This window comes from Thermobia domestica, chromosome 3 (assembly GCF_964235325.1).
Source record: "Thermobia domestica chromosome 3, izTheDome1.hap1.1, whole genome shotgun sequence".
In the NCBI taxonomy this organism is placed as follows: domain Eukaryota; kingdom Metazoa; phylum Arthropoda; class Insecta; order Zygentoma; family Lepismatidae; genus Thermobia; species Thermobia domestica.
In genome coordinates this window covers 56,506,610-56,532,516 of record NC_137456.1, presented here as the reverse complement: position 1 = coordinate 56,532,516, position 25,907 = coordinate 56,506,610, and the positions used below count along the sequence as shown (strand labels likewise).

General features: G+C 37.0%; 1 protein-coding gene across 1 annotated transcript in view; it reads left to right on the top strand.

Annotated features, from left to right (window-relative positions):
- Nucleotides 1-25,907, top strand: part of LOC145680397 (meiosis inhibitor protein 1-like) — a 265,116-nt gene that overhangs the window by 142,574 nt on the left and 96,635 nt on the right. The window lies entirely within an intron of this gene.

The following is a 25,907-nucleotide window of genomic DNA, read 5'->3' as shown; positions in this document are numbered from 1 at the left end:
TAATCAATTCGTAGACAATACACGTATGTTTGCTTAGTGTATCAAAACACACTAAACCATCAGCGCTTCAAATCGATTATCGGAATCAATAACCAAGATAGTATCCATTTAAACAACGGTAGGCAATACTGAGACTGACAACATGTCAGACATTGTTGAAAAACATCTTGATCTTCGATTCTGGAGTTTTGCTTTCAAATAGTGCAGAAAAACTCACAGAAATCAAAGGCAGGAAGACAACTTAGATGTTGACCCATCTGAATGCTTTTCCGTGGAACGCTTTATTTCTGGGTCTACAAACAATAATGAGAATTTGAGAAGAATAAAAACTATTAGGGCCTTATACAACAATTTAATGTAGCATTCTTGTATTCGATTAGGATTAGAATTGTCGTGTTTTGTTCTGGACAATGCAATCCCGACTCGAAATTATGATAGATTTTTACAGGATAAGGACATCGAAATGCTTTCAATTTCAATTTATCCTCTCAGGGACTTCTAGTCGTCTTGCTCCAGTAGCTTCTGATTGTTTCCAAAAGTGAAAGATTCATTAATAGGCAGACGTTTTGCGTGCAGAAATGCCCTCGAGTGTCACTTTCGAGTGTCTAAAACAGATCCCGAAAGGGTTTCACAGATTCCATAGCTATTTAACTTAAAAAATCATAGCGTGTGAAAGTAGATGGATAATATGCGCAGAATGACAGAGATATTACTTATAAATAAAAACTGTGGAAGATGTAAGAAAAGGATTGTAGTTTTGATACCCAAGTGAACACCCCCTCCATTAGCATCGAAATATTCTTACCCGAGACGTACTTGAACCTGAACTCACAAAGTGGGGGTAATGTATATATTTCCTGAAAGCTTGAATCAAGGTAAGATCAAAACCGGTTACCAAAATTGGGGAGGTCTCATGCATTCCGCTTGGGGGCAACACTTTACTAATTTTTATTGAAATCTTTAAGCGTGTCCATAAAGTATGTTGCAACCCCGAGAAATCTGAAACGGCAAGAGACATATATGAAAACAGAAATACATGTTCTTCATAATTTCAAAAGTATAACGTATCAAAGTAAAATAAATTGTTCCAGGTTCCCCCGCAGGGCCCCAGACGGGTCCAACTCAAAATTTTTAAATGGAAAGGGGAGTCAACTTGCATATCGTATGAAAGTTGGTGTTAAATGAAAGAAGATAAATCAAGTCTTGACTCTTTACGATAAGCCTGTGCAAAATGGCGGAGGGTCAAAATATCAACACAAGGGTCATTGAAAAATCTGTGGTCACTTCTATTAATTTGAAACGGCGAGAGAGGTGTAAAAAAATAAAATGTATCAACACGTTTGTATTGACATTTTGACCCACCGCCATTTTGCACAGGCGGCTTATCATCAAGAGTCAAGACTTGTTTCATCTTCTTTCACTTAACATCAGCTTTCATACAATACTCAACTTGAACCCCTTTTCCATTTCTACATTTTGAGTTGGACCCCGTCTAGGGATCTGCGAGGGACCCTTGATTTTTTTGCTTTGAATCATTATACTTTTGAAATAATGACATATCCGTGTTTTTGTTTTTGCACCTATCCCACCATTTCAGGTTCATACGAGTGGCCACAGACTTTGCAATGAAGATTGTGTAGATATTTTGACCCACGGCTATTTTGCACAGGCTTATCGCAGAGAGACACTTGATTTATCTTCTTTCATTTAACACCAACTTTCATACGATATGCAAGTTGACCCCCTTTCCATTTAAAACTTTTGAGTTGGACCCCGTCTGGGAGTCTGTGGGGTACCCTGGGACAATTTATTTTACTTTGATACATTATACTTATAAAATGATGAAAGACACGTTTTTCTGCTTTCATATCTGTCTCACCGTTTCAGATTTTTCGGAGCTGCAACGGAATTTATGGACACGCTTACGTATTTTAATAACAATGAATAAAGTGTTGCCCCTAAGCGGAATGCATGAGACCTCCCCAATTTTGGTAACCGGTTTTGATCTTACCCTGACTCAAACTTTTAGAACATATATACATTACCCCAACTTTGTGGATTCAGATTCAAGTACATCCCTAGTTAGAAAACATTTATTCATCCATTTTTCACATTAAAAATATAATTAAAGAAGAACACAATTGCTCTTTTAAAGCTATCTTTGAGTTAGGTATCAAATAATCACCGAGTTAAGTGATCTGAAATTTAAAAATAGTTCGCTTAATTCTGAAAAATTGATGTTCGTTGTGAAATTTTCTTTGGATCAAAGCACTTAAAGGTAAGCAATCTTAACTTACGTTAAAACATTGTTAAATACTCATAGTGTAAATAGTAATATTTGGATGATAAAAACTACACTATTCTTCTTTGGTTTTCTTTTCTTTCTTAAAACTGAAAACGTAATGAGCTTTAATTAACATTTCGTCAAAATATTATTATTGTTGTGCGTTGTTATGAAACTAACAAGCTTTCTAAGAGGTTATGAAAACTCAGCGTCTCTATAGCTGAAGTAAATTCAGAATCAACCAAATGTGATACGATATCTGAACTAAATAGAATATTTTCAGATGGAGGAAATATCAAATATTATTGAGTTTTATTAAATATCGAGAGCGAATGTTTTGATTTCTTTCTGAGAGTAGTTATTTATGTTGATTTTTCTCTTAAGTGAAAGCAAATAAGTTTGTCGTCTCGATGCCCAAGTTGGCTAACTTTGTTGATCAACCACTGATCCTATTTATAATCGCCTGCTCACCTACTTTTCCCCTCCCTTCAATAGCTATTGCCAGGAGTCTTTGCTGGTCGAACACCAACATCGACCGTCCATAGTTCTTACATCACATAATTTTGAAAGAGCTTATTAAAAGATGTGCAGTTAAAAATCAAAAAGCCTCTTGTTGCTTTGCCACAGTGCTCTTTCACTTCATTCACTTTTATTACTTCTGTAAATCATCCTTTTTAGAAGTTTAATATGAGTTTTAACTTAGTAATAGCATAGGCCATCCGGTGCTGTCTTTGCTCAGAGTGTAGAATGTAATGGGTTACAATATTATTTAAATATTCAACTTCTCGCAGTAACACCTTTTTATGTATCACTCCCATATTTGTCCGTTTAAATTGAGGAAACAAATATTATTTATAACTACTGCAAAAAATCTAAAAACCAAACAATAGATCGTTTTATTTCATCTCTGCTATAACCAAAGTACTAACAGTAAGAGCTGAAGTAGACAATCTCTGTCAACCTATGCAAATTTAGAACATAGTACACTGGCGTGAAAAATTTAAGGACAAGATAGATAAAATAACAATACTATTACGTAGTCGTTGAAATGAAAGAAAGCCTAGCAGCATAGTGCCAGAGGTTTTTCCCACACGCGCAAGAAGCAAAATATTGAAAATATTGACGTTAGCTTTGACCATAGTACCGAATGGGTCTGCTCCCCAACATGAAGTAGTTGAACAAAAGCGACGAGACAGTGTATGCCAGTCAAAGAGCTGTTAAGGCGCATTTTGCTGATGTTACAACAACATGGCCCGGAGAAAACACGAATGATTTTTCATCGGGAAGAATCGCCGGCAAACTGGAAAAAGAGCGAAGTGTGGTCAGGAAGTTTGGTATTCCCAACGGCATTGTCTCACGTACATAGAGAGATCTCATTCTGAACCCACAGCAATGCTATGTGAGAGAGGAGTGGTGGTCTATACGGTCAACTACAGCAGCGCACAACTGCTACATTCTGCAAAAGCCAAGAAGTGACAACGTCAAAAAAAAAAAAAAAAAAAAACCCTATAAAGGCTGTACCAAGGTATATTTTGTATTTGGAAAAAACTTCAAACCTATGAGTTTCTGTTCTTATACAGGGTGTTTCAGATAAAACGTCCAGTGCTTATAAATCCGAAATGGCTGAGAATAAAAAGATGAAACAAAAACTGAGATAGGAAAATGTCATAGGGCACATCACATGATGTTGTCGTGGTGACCCACAAGGCCCTCCTTCAAGGGGGCCCAGGGGCCAACTTCAAATTTTCAAATAGGAACATGTATTGAATCATACCTCATTCAATAGTCCTTGAAATACGAAACAACTTTTGTAGGAAACAATTTTCGATTTGGGGCACCGTTTTCAAAATGGCCGCAAATGTCCTGGATCAGTTTGAAGTTGACACCTGGGCCCCCTTCACGGAGTTTCCTGAGGGTCACCACAACACCACCATTTGATATGCTTTATCATCGTTTCTATCTCAGTTTTTGTTTCATCTCTCCATTCTCAGCCGTTTCTGATTTAGGCCTATAAGCACTGGACGTTTTATCTGATACAGGACATTTTTTGCGGCCATTTTGAAAACGGTGGCCCAGATCGAAAATTGTTTCCTACAAAAGTTGTTTCGTTTTTCAAGTACTATTGAATGAGGTATGATTCAATACATGTTCCCATTTGAAAATTTGAAGTTGGCCCCTGGGCCCCCTTGAAGGAGGGCCTTGTGGATCACCACGACAACACCATGTGATGCGCCCTATGACATTTTCCTATCTCAGTTTTTGTTTCATCTTTTTATTCTCAGCCATTTCGGATTTATAAGCACTGGACGTTTTATCTGATATAGGACCCACTTTTTGCGGCCATTTAAAAACGGTGGCCCAAATCGAAAATTGTTTCCTACAAAAGTTGTTTCGTTTTTCAAGTACTATTGAATGAGGTATGATTCAATACATGTTCCTATTTGAAAATTTGAAGTTGGCCCCTGGGCCCCCTTGAAGGAGGACCCTGTGGGTCACCACAACAACACCATGGGATGCGCCCTATGACATTTTCCTGTCTCAGTTTTTGTTTCATCTTTTTATTCTCAGCCATTTCGGATTTATAAGCACTGGACGTTTTATCTGAAACACCCTGTATAGTACAAAGTTAGTAAAAAACATGGATTGATCTATTTTTTACTTTCGAGCGATGAAAGGAGAAAAGAAAGTATGGTGATCTAGAGAAAAAAATAGAATTCGAGATTTCAACAACTTTACATGTTTCATGGCCCCTACTTACCGATAGTAAATTTTCGATATCTATCCGTCTGTTCATCCTGCTTTAATCTATATTTGCCTAGAGGTCATATTGTTCAATGTATCTGGACCAAATTTTAAGCCTAATGTTTGTATAAGATTATCCTGTAGTTTTTTCTAATTTTCTTGTTACCCCCCAAAGTAAGGGTAGTTTAATGAAGGATGAAAATAGAACATTCGATTTTTTAAAAAATAAAATCTCGAATGAGTTTATTTTTCATAAATCAATATTTCATTAACGACTCTATAATATACAAATATTACAAGTCATTTCTGTAGGAAAAATCTAAAAGATGTAGTTTATTCATGGGATGACTTCTTAACGGATGATTTTCTCAAAAACTACTCAAGCAATTTTGTTCATATTTCGTAAATAAGTGTTTCATTAACAAACTTATTGTAAAAGTCATTTTCATTAGAAAATTTACAAGTGGTAGTTTATTCTTAGGAGTGAGTTTTTACGGACTTTTTTCTTTAAAAAAAATAACTGAACAGATTTTATTTATATTTCATAAATAAATATTTCATTAAAAATCCTTCAATACATCATAAAAAATCCATAATAACTGCAGCACGACATGATTCTATTTAAGAAGTGAGAGCGAAAATATTTATTGCTGTAGCCCTTTTCTTTTATTTTCTTATCGTCCTTCAACGTTGTATACACGGTTTACGAAGGAGGGCGTCAAGTAAACAAGGTTGGGAACCTTTGTTTCACAGAATTTGAAATGCAAATTTAATGAAATCTTTAGTTAACATCCTAGAGTATGCCTTGTGAACTACAAAACAACGAAATAAATAAAAGGGAATGATTATGTAAGAATTGATGGAAAGTGAATTTAGGAGTAAACAAGAGGATCCGGGGAAAGGTCACGGACACTCTGTTCTCCATTACACTTACATGGCCCGGAATCAAACTAGGAACATCGCACATCAGAAGTGAGCAATCAGCACTGAGACACTATGCCACATTTTCTTTAGAGAACGTTTGATGTAGACAATTGAAGACTTTGGGGTAAAAACCTGTCAAGTCCAAAAAGTAAAAGTGTAAAGGAAATAGCTTTACAATAGTTTCTCGTCATTCGATTTTCTTCAAACTTGGCACATCTATACTAGGCCGAAAGTAAATAGACACGTATCTTTTTTTTTTTGTTTCTTTCGGAAAATAACTTAAGGGGAAAAGGGCTCCTATTCAAAAACGGGTCCCCTTAATTAAAAGGGCCACATTAAAGAAACGAAACTCTGCCGATGCAAAGATGACTTCAAAATAGGAAATACGTGTTTTATCGTTTTTGCGAAAAAAGGGTTGCAGGAGGCAATGGCCCCCTTTGAAATGACAAAGGACCCGCACAATCCTTACGGAAATTGGATTTCGGTGGAATTGCTTGAAACTGTAATACTTTGTACATATTGTGTTCTTGAGAAAAAGTCTCAATCGGCACAACCAGAAATCACTGACCGTTTGGCCAATACAGGGCCACTTTTATTAAAACAGCCGAAGACAATGATATTTTGGATTTCGGTAAAAATGACTGAAACCGTGATATGTTGTAGATATTGTGATCCTGAGGAAAAGTCTTAACGGGCATAACCACCAATCACTGATCGTTTGGCCTTACGAGACCACTTTTTTGAAAACAGCCGAAGATAAGAATACTTTGGATTTCGGTAAAAATGAATGAAACTGTGATATGTTGTATATACTGTGATCTTGAGAAAAAAAGCTTAATGGGCATAACCACCAATCACTGATCGTTTAGCCACTACGAGGCCACATTTTTTAAAGCAGCCGAAGATAGTGATATTCTGGATTTCGATTAAAATTGCTGAAACGGTGATACGCTGTGGATATTGAGATCCTGAGAAAAAGTTCCTCATTGACCGTTTGGCCACTTATTTTTTTAAGAGCATGATATAACGGTATTCTTGATTTCGGTGTAACTGCTTGAAACCGTGATATGTTGTAGATATTGTGATTGTGAAAAAGATCTTAATAGGCGCAACCACTAATCACTGACCGTATGGATGCTACGAGGTTACATTTTAAAAGCAGCCGAGCCGAAGATAGTGATATTCTGGATTTCGGTCAAAATGACAGAAACTGATATATGCTGTAGATATTGTCATCCTGAGAAAAAGTCTCAATGAACACTACCAAAAATCACTAATCGTTTGGTTACTACAAGGCTAATTTCTTGAAAACAACCTAGTATATCGATGTTCTGGATTTCGGTAAAAATGAGTAAAACTGTGATATGTTGTAGATCTTCTCATCGTGAGAAAAAGTGTTAATGGACACAACCATCAATTATTGACCATTTTGCCAGTTAAGGTTTTGGAAACAGCTGAATATAACGATATTTTTGATTCCGATGTAAATGAGTGAAACTGTGATATGTTGTAGATGTCGTGATCTGAGAAAAGTTGTCTACGGCCTTCGAGGGTTTTCCTTTGTCCCTCAAGATGAACATCGGAATATTGCTATGCTTAAACGATAATGACCGCTACTCTCCCTATCCCTTTTCTGGGTTGTGGGATAGGACTTTTCTGGGTTTCATACGATTCCACAAAAATTCCAGAATATCCTTATCTTCTGCTGTTTTAAAAATGTGGCCCCGTAGTTGCGAAATGGTCAGTGATTGGTAGTTTTACCCATTGAGACTTTCTCTCAGGATCGTAATATCTACAACATATCACAGTTTCAAGCAATTACAACGAAATCCAGTATACCATTACCTTCAACTGTTTTAAAAAAAGTGGCTCTGTAGTGGCTAAACGGTCAATGTGCAAATTGAGACTTTTTCTCAGGATCACAATATTTACAACATATCACGATTTCAAGCAATTGCACCGACATCCAGAGTACCGTTACCGTATGCTCTTTTTTTAAAAAAATGTTCCTGTAGTGATTAAATGGTCATTGATTGGTGGCTGTGCAAATTGAGACTTTTTCTTAGGATTACAATATGTACAACATATCAGGGTTTCAAGCAATTCCACCGAAATCCAGAATACCATTATCATAAACTCTTTTCAAAAAAGTGGCCCTGTAGTGGCAAAACGGTCAGTGATAGGTGGTTGTGCCCGTTAAGTCTTTTCCTCAGGATCACAATATCTACAACATATCACGGTTTCAGTCATTTTTACCGAAATCCAAAATATCGTTATTCTTCGGCTATTTTCAAAAAAGTAGCCCTGTAGTAGACAAACAGTCAGGGATTTCTGGTTGTGCCGATTGAGACCTTTCCTCAGGAACACAATATCTACAACATATGACGGTTTCAAGCAATTTCACTGAAATCCAATTTGCGTAAGGATTGTGCGGGTTCCTTTGTCGCTTCGAAGAGGGTATTACCCTCGCAACCCTTTTCTCGCAGAAACGATAAAACACGTATTTCCTATTTTGAAGTTATCTTTGCATCGGCAGAGTTTCGTTTCATTAATGTGGCCTTTTTAATCAAGGGGACGCTTTTATGAAAAGGGGCCCTTTGTCCCCCTTTACCTATTTTCCGAAAAAAAAAAAATACGTGTCGATTTCTTTTCGGTCTAGTATAGATGTGCCAAGTTTGAGGAAAATCGGATAACGAGAAACCCTTGTGAAGCTATCTCCTTTACATTTTCACTTTTTGGACTTGACGGGTTTTTGCTCCAAAGTCTTCAATTATATGTAGATGAATTTTCTGATTATGTATAGATGAGAAATTAAATTCCTGGCAATGTTGGAAAACGTTGTCAGAAACGTCATAAGTATAATAAAATATTAGTATTGAAAGCTTTCATAAATGTTTAACCTTTCTATTTTATAGGTTTCTGCGATCCTTAAAACTTAATTTATATTTTTTATGACGAGTGAGGTTCCTTGAAGATATCTCTTAACACAGTCTAAGAGATGGAAAATAGAAATAAAGACCAAAAAATCCCTTTAGGTACTATACTGCTTAAACACCAAATATCTGATGAGATTCTATCGCGTCTAGGAAAATTGTGGCAAACAGAACAGTATTTTTTTAAAGTAAGGCAATAAAAAGCATTACTTCATTAAATGCTATCCATCATTTAATGTCAGTTATGTACACTCATGTCCAAAATGTTTGTCGTGTATCTATAATTGTCTTCTTGTATGAATATAATTTGATAATGATTTTGCGGGATGCTTTTAATACTGATACTATGCTGATACTATGTGTATAATCGGGAAATGTTACTTGTGGTAAATTTCGCAGGAAAAATAATTATAAATACGAAAGTTAGAATGAATAAAACAAAATATTGCTAAATGGACAAGAAAGTTTTATTTTCGTTTTATTGTTCTTATTTACTACTTTTTTGACATGAAATTTGCCACATACATGTCTTTGCCGATTATATACATACCAATATTATAAGAAATACCGGGCGAATTCGTTATCAAATTATATTCCTACAACATATTTATAGACATTCGACAAAAATTTTGGACAAACAAATGGCCCAGAACGAATAGGGGGTGAAATGAGACTGTAGGATCCATTTTGATACATATGGTTTCCTTGACAAAATAATATTGAGTCAAACTGGGAAGGCTACCGATACAATCGAGACGTTTAGTTCCTTTCAGTCATGCTAGAAAATCCTTTCGTAACCGAAAATGACTCAATTGCAAGTGAACTTTAAAATTAAAAATTATTTTTAAATAATTAGGTATACTTCGTGCAAAATGCACTGAAATGTTGTATACGGTATAAAAATTGTCAGGTAATACTATTAAAATTATAAATATAAGTGGCAATATTGAGCTACAGAGTGTTTTACGTAATTTCAACTTCTATAAGATATTCTCAATTATTATTTATTCATATTCTAATCAGAAAGTACGAAACAAATAGACGGGACTATTAGAATGATTATCTTTCATAACTAGTTACAGACAAAAATATAAAAAACATATATATTTTGTAATTTTCATAGGAAATGAGGTAAATGATTTCTTGAGTAAGACGTAGAAATGCTTCCCTCAAATGATCTTGTTTTCAACTTACAGTTTACACTTGTCATTAAATTTGAGTTGATACGTAACGACCACATATTTTCTTCATTCGCTGGGTTTTTTCTTATATAACGCATATGAGACATGGCTGAATTTGAGTGACATCTCACAAAACTAAATTTACAGCCCTTCCGCAAGTTGCCAGAGCGTTCAGGCAGAATCCTATTCCTCATCACCCACTCGCATAATGTGTGAGGCCATTGAATGCTCACCATGTTTGCACGTGTTCTTCAGAGTCTGAAAATAAAACCTCTGTCTGGGCCAAAACCCAGCAGCCGCTTCTGCGTACACCGATTGCCTTGACATCTCCGTAACTGGGGACAGAAATTTCCTGTTCAAGTTTTTCTTCATCTTTCTTTCATTTTCTTACGCTATGCTTTTCAAAAGTACAGCTGCAATTATTCGGGTAATTTCCAATAAGCTATACGAAATTTTTCATTCTATGAATAACCTTCATCTGTTCCTTAATAATCGACTCTCCTCTGATTATGAGATAGGATTATACATCTGATATTTGTTAAACTCTTTACCTGATAGCTATTTTTAATTTACATCTTGAAAATAAGATTAATTCATTTCGTAGAACCGTACAGAAAGAGTGTGAACCCCATCAAAATATGAGTAAAATTAATATACAAAAAACAGCCTAGCGTGAATTTTTAATAGTACTATTTACCACAAAGATTACGAAATAATAAATAAAAAATTAAAATTATCTGGTGGATGTTCTACAGATATGAAAGTTCATATTGAAATATATTCGATATGTCTTTGAGTCGCAATAATACATCGTAGATGAACAACAAAATTATGGAGAGAACACTCAGGTTGAGCTGTGAAAGTCATTGTGATGGGTAGCCTTTACACCTTCGTTGTATTATCATCTTCCAGTTTTCATATTTTCATTTAGCATACATCCATGGGACGGAAAACTTATAAATGAATAAATACCGAGAACATTGTGTAGCATATCTTTTAGAACAAAAAATGTGTTATTAATGACTTGTTTAGGATCAGAAGTGCTTTCAAACACAATATCCTTTAGATACCCATCTAAAAAATCGTAAAGGGTTAGATCAAGCGACAGAAATGATCATGCTATATCATCACAACGCACTTCAGGATAACGATTACGCAATATAGTCCTCAAACGTCGTTAGGCATTCCAGAGCGATTTTTGCTGTATGAAACCTGCGTGATTCTGCTTTTTGATACCCGTATCAAACAAATAGAACACTAACTAACCCGTAATAATACCCCGATATTAATCACTTCCGATGTTTTCATCAAAAAGCAGTCACTTACAAATTCCAATTGTACATTTTGTTTGTTCACATATCCATCTAAATATGTTATGTGCTTGCATGAAATGTAATGCAAGGACTATCATATTCCACGTATAGTATTATACTGACTGCTTAGAGAAAGACGAGTGGATGTCTGAATCTTTGTATAGATAGGTTGACAAAATACTTTGGTAGAATAAACTTTCGTTTGCACATAACAATAACACTGCACAGACATCCACAATTCCTTCTGGCGTTCGCACTGATAGTCGTCCATCAAGTTCTATTCCTGAAACTAAAGCGCTGCCAGCCCCCTCAAAATTGTTCACCGACCAGTCTCAATGCTATTTGCTTATAAGGTCTATCAACAGCATTGAAACGTTTACGGTATTTCCTTTGTGTATGTAATAACGACAAAACCGCAATTGCAGTAATAATATGCTCAATGACTACCTTCTGTTCAGTACTGTATCTATTTCTTGTCAGTACTAGAAATTCTTATGAGGTATTACGAATACTGACAGGCTGTCCACCAAATGACTTTACGTACCTTATGTTCTCTTCATACATCGTCCCAGAGAAGAAATCATATCACGAATATCATATCATATCATATCATATCATATCATATCATATCATATCACGGTTTTCATTGTTGAAAGCACTGCTGGAAGTTCGCTGGATGTAGTGTGTTCAAGAACTGTCATGATTCCACTCGGATCTCTTCAATGGGGTTAAAAGGGCGCTCTATCAACTGGAATTTTGTTTGTAGAAAAAGTAGAAATTGGAAGGGACTAGGTCTAAGGTTGAGATGGGTAGTGATAGTGCCCAAGTTGTTTGTTGAACCGAACCCGATTTTCTCGTTGATCATCGCTCAAAGAACGGAGAACAAACTTCACTGTAATTCGTCTCATATTCAGTTTATTTGCTATAATACATTGAAATGTCTAGCATGACAAACCAACATTATTACAATTACTATGAATTGTATGCCTACTGTTCTCAAGGATATTTCACGCACTTTCCCCACCTAGAGTTGTGCATGATGTCGGCCGACTTAAGGTGGATCACCACCCGAAAGTCAGTACGTATTTTAGCTCGTTCCCTTAACTACTGAGCAATGAAACGTTACATATTATAAATATTGTACTATAAGATAAAGTTATGTTTCAGCTACAACACAAGACACTGATTCATTTGGTTGTGTCTCCTGATATCGAAAAGGGTAATAAATAAAAGAAAATATTTGATTCGTTTTACAATGAGCACACAAGATGGCACTTACTGTTAGATCTTACTAGAACTACTCAGTTTTACGAAATGTTTATTTGTATATGTAAAGTATTTTAAAGTAACAATCTTATTACGAAATAGATAGTTTGTTTGAAAGTTTTTCATGTTATGCTTCACATTTTATTTGAATATTAATTTACATTTAAGGAAATAGATTTTTAGAAGTAATTTGCGCAGAACGCCATAATGCGTTGTTACCAAATTTGCACGTTTACTGTGGTAGTCACAATAAGAAAATTCTTGGATTTTAGCGTTGCAGTTCGAGAAGTAGGACTTACCTTTGAATTGCGGTAAAAATCGAAAACTAATTTCACCAGTAAGTATCCAAGCAGAATTCCATGATTACTTCCTTTATTATCTGGCATCAGTAAACACTCGACACTAACTGGCAACACCGCTACGTTTAACATACCACCGAGAACACCTAGTGATCCACCTTAATGCTTTTCATCCTCCACAGACCCCGGACCATCTTTGAAATGCTTAAACCACTCGATGTTGTTGCTTGACTTAAATGTTGCTCTTTAAATACAACTTTCAGCATTTGGAGGGTTTCATTTTCAGCTTTTTTCACCTTAAAACAAAACTTAATGCAAATCCTTTGTTCCTTCACATATGCAGAACCTTTGTTCCTTCACGTTTGCAGATCATTTATTCTTTCACGTCGACCATTCAAAGATTAGAGCAAAACATGATGTAACTAAACCAGTAAATTTAAGAAACATGTGCTTTCAAACAATGACACTTGGCAGACTTCCAGAAAAAGCAACTAAGGCGGAGCTTCCTAACTGGTAAGGGCGGAATATTTAAAATTTTCTTAAATTTTGGGTAGCAGCTTGTATGTATATTAATACAAACACAATTTAGCCATTGGGTTAGCTCATGTTTAGTATGACTGAAAGGACCTTTCGTTTTGACTTCAGACTTGACTGATGGATAATTAGGACATTTAAAAAAAGTTGTTCTCGTGATGAGTTGAGCGCTTGTTCTGTCCGCCATATTAGATTTTGAACGGTGTTAATGATGTTTTCAGAAAACTAGTAGGTTTTTAATTAAACAGCTCTGGCATAGGTTGTAATTATAATACAGAAACGAGTTATACCTCGTTCGAATTACAAATATCCATGTTTTAAAACGGTGTATATGATATGGATCTTTGGCGCAGGAATTAGAAGTTACGGTGAGGAATTCCCGAAAATTTCCATAAAAAATCGCTTTTATCTACTTTGATCGCTTATAAGCTGGGGACCGTGAGAGTAAGAAACAACATCAAATTTGAAAGAAAGTAACAATATATCTGCAACACTTCTAGAAAGTTTGAGGACATCTAAGAAATCTAGCGTTGAAGTAGAGAGTACTTGAATTTGGTAAAAATGTGTAGTGTTAAAAATTATACACAGTGATGAGTAATCCTGAGATACAAGGAAACAATTGGTGCATTAATATGGATTTACGCAACTTTTGTAATCGGATCATTTACAATAAGTACAACATTTGAGTTGAGTTGAGTTGATTTTGAGTTTAACGTCCCGTTCAGCAGCGAGGCTATATGAGACGTGGACCTACTGATTAACGTGGACTCCGAACCATTTAAGCTTCCGCCGGGTACAACATTTGAAGAAGGCTTGCCTGTATACACAGGTACCTTCTCTGGCACACTCCTCGCATTTAGAAGCTTTAATGAAATCATTAGGTAAGAGAGATTAGAAGTTATATCTGGAATATAGTATTTATCACCATAGACATAACTAAAATCGATAGTATGTAATTCTTCGCACGTCTAAGAGCGTTCATCCATCAGTAGCACTAAAAATATGACCGTTTTATATGAAGCACCACCGTACTTGAGAGGGGAAAAATATTTCTGAAATTTCCTTTCCATTGTTTCTTCTGTCGCAGGACACAAGGAAGAATGTTCCTATCAGAGCAGCTGTCGACAATTTTGAGCACGAAGAGCACACCCCATCAGGAATAGGCTAGACGCATGATAATCTTCCAGGACAAAGCGATTCTGGACGTGGACTCCGAGGCATTTAGAACTAGTAATCAAAGAATGTCTGTTGAATATGGAGATATTGACACTTCCAATTGGAATTTATCCCATACTTTGCAGTACCAAGAACGCCTTGTTTGCAATAGGCTACCAGAGAGAGAAAATGTGCCTTCCACGTTTGTTCCATCCGCAGGACCTGACACAAGTCAATCTGGTAATCGATGTAGAGAACAAGATTTTCTTTGGTTCCTCTCTGGGTTTCTCCAAATAGGCACTTTCGAGATTTAAACGAAGACATTCAACAAGTATCCTCGTGGAGATCATTCATAATATGATAAATGAATATCAACGCATCACCCAGACCATATTCCCTCCAATCATTCCACATCCAGCAACAGAGTTTGGTACAATATATACTTGTATGGTAAACTTTGAAGGCTGTGCAAAACAAGTAGAGGTGGAAAGTGGATCCTTGTGGTATGATCATGGTGTGTAGCAGGTTGCGAAAAAATACAACTTTTAATACCAAATAAATTTGACGACATCTTCATCGGCTTGGGTGGATTTCATTTTATAAAGGATGTCATTGCGTGTGTTGGGAAATACCTGTGAGACAGTGGAGCAAATCACATACTTATAGCAACAGAGATTCTTTGGAAGCGTAGCTTGCAAAAGCGTCTTCAATGGTTTTACTATGATAGGGGAATCAGAGTACTTTCTATATTGGCAGAGGCAATGGAACGCCCGTGCTGATTGGGTTTCGCATGTAAGTATGATGTCAATAAACATGGCCAATGTATCTGTGACCTGCACAGAATACAACAAGCCTGCCAAATGAAAGATGAAGACTGTGTTCGTGAAGGTATGAAGAGTGCATGTGGACATTCTGCCCAGTTAAAAGAATTCCAAGCTATTGTAGTTGATGGAGAGCAGAAAAGTCTTCTGGAGTCAGTTCGTCCATGTATTATTTCCCATTATCTGTGACCTGCTTCGTACCCATCGTGAAGCCAACTGGGAGATATTTATGAGTGCTGTGTCCCGATCAAGTACTCTTTTCTTTGCTTTTGAGAAGAAAAATTATTCTCGTTGTGCTTCTGTATTCCTAAAAGACTGTCTAGCTTACCACCTACACTTCCTAATATGTACCTCTCTTTTAAAGCTGGTTTCTTTATAGTAAAAAAATACCACTCGAAAATTTAATTGTGTGCCGATGGATTAAGGATTAGAGCAGAACTACAACAGGACAGCAAAAGACACTAGTGGCGTCATCAGCAGAAAGGAAGCTGTGGCCCAGTATGTTCTCGTCAAACACGAATAAACTCTTATAGGGCAGGTTTTATGTACTTTCTGTGACATGAATGATGAAGATGAGTATTTCCTACACCACGAATTTTCTTCTGCCCACACTATTCGGGATGGAGACTGTGTCAGACGTGTTGTTGATATAATCCAAGCAAGAAAAAATTCCTTCAAAGTTTATACCACCACATTATATAATATTGCCACAAATAAAGTGATGGACTCTGATGAGCAAACTTTCCTACTGAACTACATAAAACACGGTAAACAACTTCACGAACACTTTATCAAAGAACGCTTTGCTGACAAAAGTAAAAAGTTGATGGATCCAATTGCGAAGTGTTCTACGCAAACCTGTAGTCCGAACTGAACGACTGGATATTCAACAGGAAAGTTCAAATTCATTGCAAGTCATTGACGTTGCCAAGTCTTCATACATGAACTAGAGAAGTATCTTAGTACCCCCACCTCCTTCGCAGATACCACAGGGTGGCATAGTGTATAATGTTATTGTGGACTTGATGGGGCAAGCTTCCAATTAATCCAACCAGCTTATAATACTCATCTTCATCGATTGAAGCTGAAGACATTTGGTGAGTTTGCTGATTACTTGTGGGGAAAGATTAAATCCTTGGTGCCATTTTCGCTACCGGTGAACCGTTTGGATGTTGTTTTTGATATTTATACGAAAACAAGCATCAAACACTCAGAACGAACGCGAAGAAGTAAAACAAGTTCCTTAGAGTATGATATTCCGTCTCCACTCGCCCCATTTCCGGTTCATATGGAATGTTACTGGGCCTCTTCTGACGATAAAGTAAAATTCCAAGAGTTACACATAGCATGGATATTGGAGAAACAGGACATCTCTACAAACCAAGACCTCTACCTTGGTGGTGCACATACTAGTGACAGATCGAAGTATGTAGTGATCCGCAACAAATCTGTCAGATGAAAAAATCTTCATTCTGAACATGAAGAAGCTGACGACCGAACGTTACTTCCAAGGATGTTATAAAATAGAGGATCTGCATACATGTATCTTCATTCTACCTAGGTATTAAATAAATGAAGCCAAAAAAAAAAAAAAGAAAACGACCGAGCATCAGTACGTTTGATTGGCTACTCTCGTTTCCGCCATTGTCTGATTGGCTAGTTCGTTTCCGCCATGAATGGTGGCTCAAAACATTGCGATCTTATTGGGAGGAGTGGGCAGGGTAGGAGTGACGAAAGTATGACGTATGGATTCAAGATTTTGTTGTAAGGGCAGATTCTCTATTTTATTACATCCTTGGTTGCTTCACATCAACCATGTTGTAAAAACAGGAATAACTCCAGGTGTAATTGTAATGTCACCAAATACAGATGTTAGTAAATGTTTTGTACCATTACAAAAATACATGGGACTCTCAGCACCTTCAGGAATTGGGGATGCTGTTTGGTGTTGATAGAACACCTCAAGCAATTCCAATTCATAATGTTCCGACACCACTTAACTGTCGGGATAGAAACGAGAGACACCTAAGAGGTGCGGGATAACAATACCAAATTTATAGCAATAAAGCACAACTAAATGGGGGCGACTCCACCACTAGTCTTAGGCGACTAGAACCATGAGCAAAATTAGACAAGATAATGAATATGAATTTAGTGTTAAAATAATTTGAAAATAACCAATGCATTTTCATTGAAAATTGGTATCAATAAGGGCGTTAAGGAATGGATGGTAGAGCAAGGGAATAGCAACTACTTTTGAACAGTCTTACCCTAATTGGAAGTAGTTCCAATCTTCTCCCTCTTACACATAGGTGATGTTTAGGCGCTGTCCTCGAAGTTCCAGTGACTTGCAGGTTGGGTTGTCCTGATGAAGTCCATGATGAAAACTTGTCCGACAATCAACCATGGTATTGAATGCCGGGTCCCAAAGGCAGGGAGACTCCGATCTGTCTCGCGTCGTAGTTGAGATCCAAAAGACCCAGATCGTGCTCTCTCAATTGCTTTTCACCTGACTGTCCCTCTGACGTCAGCATGAGATGATGGTGACACCACAGAGTTTCTTGAGCGTGGTCGATTACCCAAAACTGACATTGACCAAGTCCATGTTTCTACATGTCGTCGACTCAACACAAAGTTCTCAAACTTGCTCCTGAAATTGCTATCGTTGACAGGTAAACGAACTAAAAAGAGACTGACCTGAGTCAAAGTACTTACTTCTGTATTTATTACTTCATTGTTGTAACATCGTGTCGTGGGTAAACGAACGAAACGGACAATGTCTTGCAGTAGCCTGACTATGAGGGGCCAATGAGGTCGAACCAATTGAGAGAAGCAATTGATCTAACAAAGCAAATTAAAAGCGTCGCGTGTGAGACTGTTTGGTAGGCAAAAGGTAATAGGAAGTTGCTACCAGTGTTTATTACAAATTACAAGTACAAAGACTTCCTCAATAACAGCAAAGCAATAGTTAATTTATCTTTTGATGCAAAGTCAGCTAGCGACGTACAACAGAATATTGGTGTTAATAACATCAGGCAGTGAACTCTTGAAGGCTGCTTGACTTCCATTGATGGCTGGTTGAATTTCCACATGAAATAAAGATGTCCTGCTTGTCCTGACTTCATATCCCGTAACAATAAACTATCAAACGAAATGAAAGAAACTTCAATCCTTGTTTTCCCTGCAGTCTATGCACTAACTGATTGTGATGCAACTACCATCGGCACTGAAAAGGGAGTTTAACTATCAAATCAATCAAATTATGGTACGATTGGCGGGCAATCGTAATGTATAGATGCTTTAGAACTTGTGCTGCAGGCGACTTTCCATATTAGTAAAATACATACGATAATGGTTACTATTTGGTTTCGGAGAAACTAGGTTCATATAGATTAGTTTCACGTGGTAATCATACGACACTTTCAAATAAAGCGAAATTAATACTGAAACTGGAAATAATAGGTTTATAACTTTCGGTTGTAATAGGGAGAATGAAGTCGGAGATGGAACCTAGTCTTGTGGTACTAATCTACATTTAAAAAAAACTGGCTTTTTGACACATATGTCCATTTCTTCACTATAGTGATCAGTGTTGAAACAAGAAATTGTATAATTTTCACCGGTTTTGAATAGAAACATTAAAGTCAAGATTAAACTTATTCTTGAATAAATCCATAAAAAAAAAAAAAAAAAAACATTTCTCGCTATCTCTTTCCTTTTTTGCTGTATAGATATCAGTATTGAAACCAGGAGTAGTGGTAAATTTCTACCTTCCCGTTTTAGTAGAGATACGAAGGTGAAATGTGTTTCTGAAACGTTGAATCAATTCCAAGAAACCGGTCTTAGCTGTCTCCTGCCGTTTTTGCTCTGTGATGATCAAAATTGAAACCGGAAATAGTTGATTTATAGCACTTTCGGTTTGAAGAGAGAAGTAATGGAGGGGGCAAGCCCTATTCTTTAGATCCTAAATCGATTCCAGAAAGCTCTTGTCGATATCCCTCATGTTTGCTTTTATACCTAGGAATGTGCACAAGTCGAATCGAGTCGAGATTTAAGCCTGTCTCGACTCGAAAATATGTTTCTGTCTCGACTCGTATCTCGACAGTTTGTGTCTCGACTTGACTCGAATTCGAGACAAGACGTCTCAAAATGGGAGTAGAGACAAAATATATGAGTTAAAATATTTCCCCACACTAGCCAGAACATTATGACTACCTACTTACGAGTAATTGTCAGTATCTCTACCTTTGGCACGGATAACAACGGCGACGCGTCTTGGCATGGATACAGTGATCCTTGGTAGGTCGCTGGAGAGAGTTGGCACCACATGTGCACACACAGGTCACCTAAATCCCGTAAATTCCGCGGAGGGGGCCGATGCGCTCTGACGTTACGTTCAATCACACCCCAGATGTGTTCGATTGGGTTCAGATCCAGCGAGTTGGGGATCAGCATATCAATTGGAACTCGTCTCTGTGTTCCTCGAACTACTCCATCACACTCCTGGCCTTAGTGTTACAGCTAGTGATCTTGAGGCCTGAAATAACCAGAAAATTTTGACTTCCATCCGGAAAACTAAAAACAGTTTTTTCTTAGCTTTTTTTTCGGCGTAGATTTCGGCCAAACAACAGAAGTTTTTCCATGTCAAAGAGATTTAAAGGCAACTTCAGTGGTCACGTTTCCATCACGTATTAATTATTGGTTTTAATTGAGCTGAAAATTAAATCTTGATCTCGAAAGATTCACTATTAAGTTCATGTGTTCTGTACCTTTCTAAAGTAATAAATGCTGGAATTGGTTTCAAGGTTGTTTCTGAGTGAATACTTTCTTCAAAATAATATTAAGAGTTATAGAAATATATTCGAGACATTCGAGTTGAGTCGAGTTTTACTACCAGTCTCTTTCGACTCGAAAATTCGAATCGAGAAATACATTTGTTTCGACTCGTTTCGAATTTTACAAAGTGCGTCTCGACTCGAATTGGAGTCGAGATTCGAGACTTGTCTCGACTCATGCATATCCCTACTTATACTTGTTGACAAACTGACAGACGGACAGATGCATAGCATAGTTGCGAGGTCTAAAACAACTTTTTTCGCATTAGGTAGGAATAAAATGTGTAATTGCATTGAACTCTTGAATTCCATTTTTTTTTTCATGATCACAAGGCTTTGTTTACTCATATCATCTCTGGGGCATTAAAACCTCTGCAAACCTTAATGTATGTGCAAGAATCATGGATGCCTTTCTATTTATAGGTAAAAATGCATCATTATTTTTGCTCTTACATTTTGCGCAGCTGTAATGTCAGAGTCACGGAATACTCTTTTTTTAATCGAGGAAAGTGCGTAGGTTGTAAATGGAACAAGTTCTGTTGAGATGTCAACTTTTATTCAACGCAACACCTAGAACATGACAGAAGACAGATTTTTCTTGTCCTACATAAGCATGCCTCTTTCGAAGTCACTTCCGCTCTTTGCTGGCCAAGATTAACTAAACATTTTCATCTTCATTTTTCCTGCGTTTTTTTTTCAAGTTTTTAGCAGTTTTTAAAGTAGAGATCGTTGTGGTCCAAGAAAACATGATATCTTGTAATACCAAGCCATTTGTTTTAACGAACCACCCATCAGATAATAGCTCTATGCTTAGACTAGAGCCGTTGAAGTTATTCTAATAATTGTTAAAGTAACTTTTCCTCTTATAAACAGGCCCTATTTAGGTAAGTGCTATTCTGTGCTCGAGCTTAGGGCGGCGGAATTTAGGAGGCTGCAAAATTTCGGATTTAAAAAAAAACACAATAAAGTAATTTAAAACTAGCAATCCGCAGAGTTCCGAGCAAGCACAAGGAAATAATATTGTGTTTAATTCGCTCTAATTAGGCTTACAGTAGTTACTAATTAGCTAGCTTATGTGATTATTTTTAAAAAGTCATTTTCTCCCACCCAAGGGATGAAGATGAACATCATGAAAACTGAGCGACCTCCAAAACTATGAATTGAACACTAATATCTGTCGTTTTTGATTACTTTTAAAATCTCGCCTCCTCCCTGGGAAGTGAAGTTTGACTTTGAAGTTGAATTGGATTAAAATTGTCACTATTCATCACAACGACCCCAAAAACTATGAATTCAACTCTAATAATGGCCGTTTTCCTGGGGGGAATTTTGTGCGGGGCGGCAAATTATTTAGAACACTGGGGCGCACAATATATAAATATGAGCCTGCTTATAAGTCCAGTGTTAGTCGTTCGTATAGTTGATCGTTATCCACATACATATTAGACTTCTAAACTATGTTATGCATAACTGTTGGAAGTCTTATAGAACGGATTTGTTCGTCTGTCCGTCTATCGACAGGTATCAGAGCAGAAACGGTAAGATATATCGAGAATCAGTATTTTGCCATAGATTCAGCGTTCCAAGAATAGGTTACTCCATCGTTAACTCTCTGTTCAAATCGGAAGTAGTTCAAATTAACCATTGCCAGTTCAACGCTTGTCACCATAGAACGGAAACAAAGGAAAAGTAGTTTCTTGCTAACCATTTAGCGTCTCAAGACAACGTACCGTGACCATCCCCAACATTCTACCAAAATCGGAACTGGTTCAACTTTAATAGTACTTTCGTTTTCAAAACTGAACACAGAGCAAAAACGATAAGAGATATCTAGATGTGGTTTTCTCAATCTACTCATTGTCCCAAGAATAGATTTCATCTTCTTGATCAACCTCTGTTCAAACCGGAAGTGGTTCGAATTACCCATTTCCGGGTTCAGCACTTACCGCCATGGAATAAAAAAATGGTAATACATAGCGACAAGTGGTTTTCTGCAATCGATTCAGTGTCTCAATAGATCACATTGTCACAACTTGCAACACTATACCAAAACCGAAAATGGTTGAAATTTATTGCTACTTCGGTTTCAATACTGATTTTTATAGTCTAAAAACAGTAAGAGATATCGAGATGTGGTTTTTCTGCAATCGATCCACTGCTCCAAGTATACGTTTCATCTTCTTAACCCTCTATTCAAACCGGAAGTGGTTCGAATTAGCCATTTCCGGTTTCAACACTTATCGCCAAAGAACAAAAATGGCATATTTAGCGATAAGCAGTTTTCTTCAATCAATTTTGGGTGTGAACAGTACATATCATCATAACCAATAACACTCTACTAGAACGGGAAGTTGTTGAAATTCACTATTACTTTCGGTTTCAATACTGATTTCCCTAGAGCAAGAACGGTAAGAGATATCTAGATGCAGTATTTTTGCAATTCTATTCAGCTTTCCAGAAGTAGGTTCCATCTCCTCCCGTATCCATCTATTCAAGCCGGAAGTGGTTCAAATTAACATTTATCGCCATAGAACAAAAATGATAATAAATAACATTTTCTTGCAATCGAGTCAGCTTTCCAGGATTAGGTTCTATCTCTTCCTTATCCATCTTTCAATCTGGAAGTAATTCAAAGAAACGAATCCCAGTTTTAACCTTTATTGTCATAGAACATAAACAGTAAGAGAGCTGGTAATTGTTTTTTGATATGAATTCAGCTTTCGAAGAACAGGTTCTATTTTTGATCGTACTAATCTATTGCAGTCAGTAGTTATAAATGTACTACTTCATATTTGAGTATTGAATTTCCATAGTTTGGAAGTCTACTGTAATTTCACACTGTGAAACGAAACTCACTTGTTAATTTATTTGAATGCATATTTGTTCACTGAAGTTTAATATATCTTGTCCCTGCTGAGATTATGTGAGACGTGAACCGGCAGTCTAAGGTGGAATCCGAACCACCAGAAATCGAACCCGAGACCCTGTGCACCACGGCAGCCACTAGACAAACGGTGAGGGCTTACTTGAATATTTGTTCGTACAATTATTCGTTGTTTGAATAAGAATTCGTTGTTTCGAAAGTAAAATTAGTCCAATTTTAACAGTAATAATCTATACGTGATCGTGATTGAAATATTGTATGAAAGTACTTCGCATTCTTTTTGAATAATTTTGAATAAGCTATGCATTTTTGCAATTTATTGCTTCATTCTGTCTTTAACTAACTTATGGGTTAACTCTTGCACTACCAACGGGAGATTAGTAGTATTTTGTGCCAATCCTTTTCCGACTGAATTACATTTTTTACTATAACTTGATATGATAGTAAATTGTAGTAAATTGAGGATACATTATATTATACAAAAATACATTTTGCTTCTATTGTTGCTCACCAGTGCTGAGGAGAAAGGAGACTCAGGAGTTCCGTCAGGCGAATAGGTCTCGACATTATAACACACTCAGGAGAAATAATGTATGAGAAAAGAAAATGGACCTTAAAAATCTCTACAGTCGGAAAAGGGTTAATAGTTTCTGTAAAATTGTAAAAAGATATGTTATTGTTCAACATGTGTAACTAAAGCGTATACCATACGGTGGTGCAAATTGAACTTTAGTGTATCTCATAAATTATCTTTTAAGTTGGTGGGCACAAAGTCCCCCCTCCCCCCGTTGGTAGGAGATGTATCTGACATTTAGAAGTGTCACTCCTAGGTGACAGTGTAATAAATAGCTGTATCCTGCCTTTTCTGAATTTGGCAATTCGTCTTATCCCCTGTACTGTTCATGTTGAGAGTTTCATGTTAGCGTGTCATATAAATTTGCAATTTTAAGTTGTACAAAGTACTCCCCCTTCCCCGTTAGTAAGAGATGTGACTGACATTTAGAAGTGCAACCCCCAGATAGTAGTATAATAAATAGCTGTTAGTCTTATATAGTGTACTGTGTTGGTACTGTTCACTTCAGTCCCTGTAGATTTTTGTGAGTTTCTAATTCGTTTCTTTTGTGAGATATATTTAATCTTAACAGGTGAGTACAAATGACCCCCATTTGGTAGTCCGCGATACAAAAAATACCTACGTAGTGCGAGGGTTAAGAATATCAAAGGTTTGTCACTACAGAAACAAATGTTGGTAATTAGATAACTTGTGCAAAGCCATTCCAATCACAATTGTTGTTACTCCCTAAGATACTATTTTGTATTATCTTTCCAAATTCCCCTTGATCTACCTAAGGATATGTTTCTCAACTATACTTCAGTTATCCTCTTCCGCATATGAGCGATGTGTCCTGCCTATCTTAATCTTTACCATATAATTTTATGATTCGTCAGTCGTCTTGTTTTACTTTCATTTTAAGTCAGTTTATATGCGACACTAAATATCAGTTTATAGCACCTTCAGTTTTTTCTGTGTATTTTTTCTAACCCTGACTTCTCCGTTTTGTATTTTGCCTCCTTCTTTTTTCTGTCATTTAACTTAAGTATGTACAGCTTATAATATACAAAGAGTGAAAGACCGTCTTATTATGACAATGCTTTAACCACTTCTGAGTGGATGAGGAACAACTTTAGAAGTCATAGCCATAGTAGTGCATATGTACAGTTGTTCAACGAGCGGATATCAAAGTGATATGAATTGGTTATGACATAGTCATATCTCAGTTCAGTCGTGCATTTTTCCACTCTTTGCATATTGTAATATCCCCCATGGTTGTGTTTACAAACACCCAACAAACTTCTATTTACAAACATCAACCATGTGCGTCTTAATATGGATTACTATGATTGCAGACGACAGGGACAGCAGCGACACTATTGGTTACAGGGGCGGATCCAGGGGACGATCGGGGCGATCTCCCCCCCCAGAACATGAAACTTTCTTATTTTATATATATAAATAAAACCTATCCCAAAGTTTAGAGCCATTAAAAGTAGTAGTATGACAACCCACCGCTCCCCTCAGATGTCGGTCCTGGATCCGCCCCTGATTTGGTTATGTGACGACGTTGGAACAACAGCGGCACCGCCTCAGCTGGAGGACATATAAATATATAGCTGAGAGGATTTCAACGAGAAGCATCAGTCTGTGACTGGTCACCCCTCCTCTAGCTTGCATGGAGATCTTGTAGATACCTAGCCCAAAGCCTTTAGTTTGCCTCGAAATCTACGCTTCCTCTCATCTGCCTTCTTAGCTTGCTCGTAGCTCTGTTGGGAATCCTAACCTCAGTTATCTAGCTTGCTTCAGAGCTCTGTGACTCTTAACCCGTTTACTGCTTGCACGTTGCGTTGGGGATCCAAAAATCCACTCCACCTAGCTTGCTTCAGAGCTCTGTGACTCTTAACCCGTTCACTGCTTGCATGTTGCGTTGGGGATCCGAAAATCCACTCCACCTAGCTTGTTTCGGAGCTCTGTGGAGATCCTGCCCTAGACTGCCTCTTTATCCAGCATTAGAGAATTTACATTATACCTAGGTAGAAAAATTTTGTAATATACTGTTGATTATAATTTTTTCATGAAAACCGGTAATGGGAAAACGATTCCGGACTGTAATTCGCTCTAACTGTGCTCTACCTACACCTGCACAAGCAGAAGTTAACAATATTACTGAATTTATATCT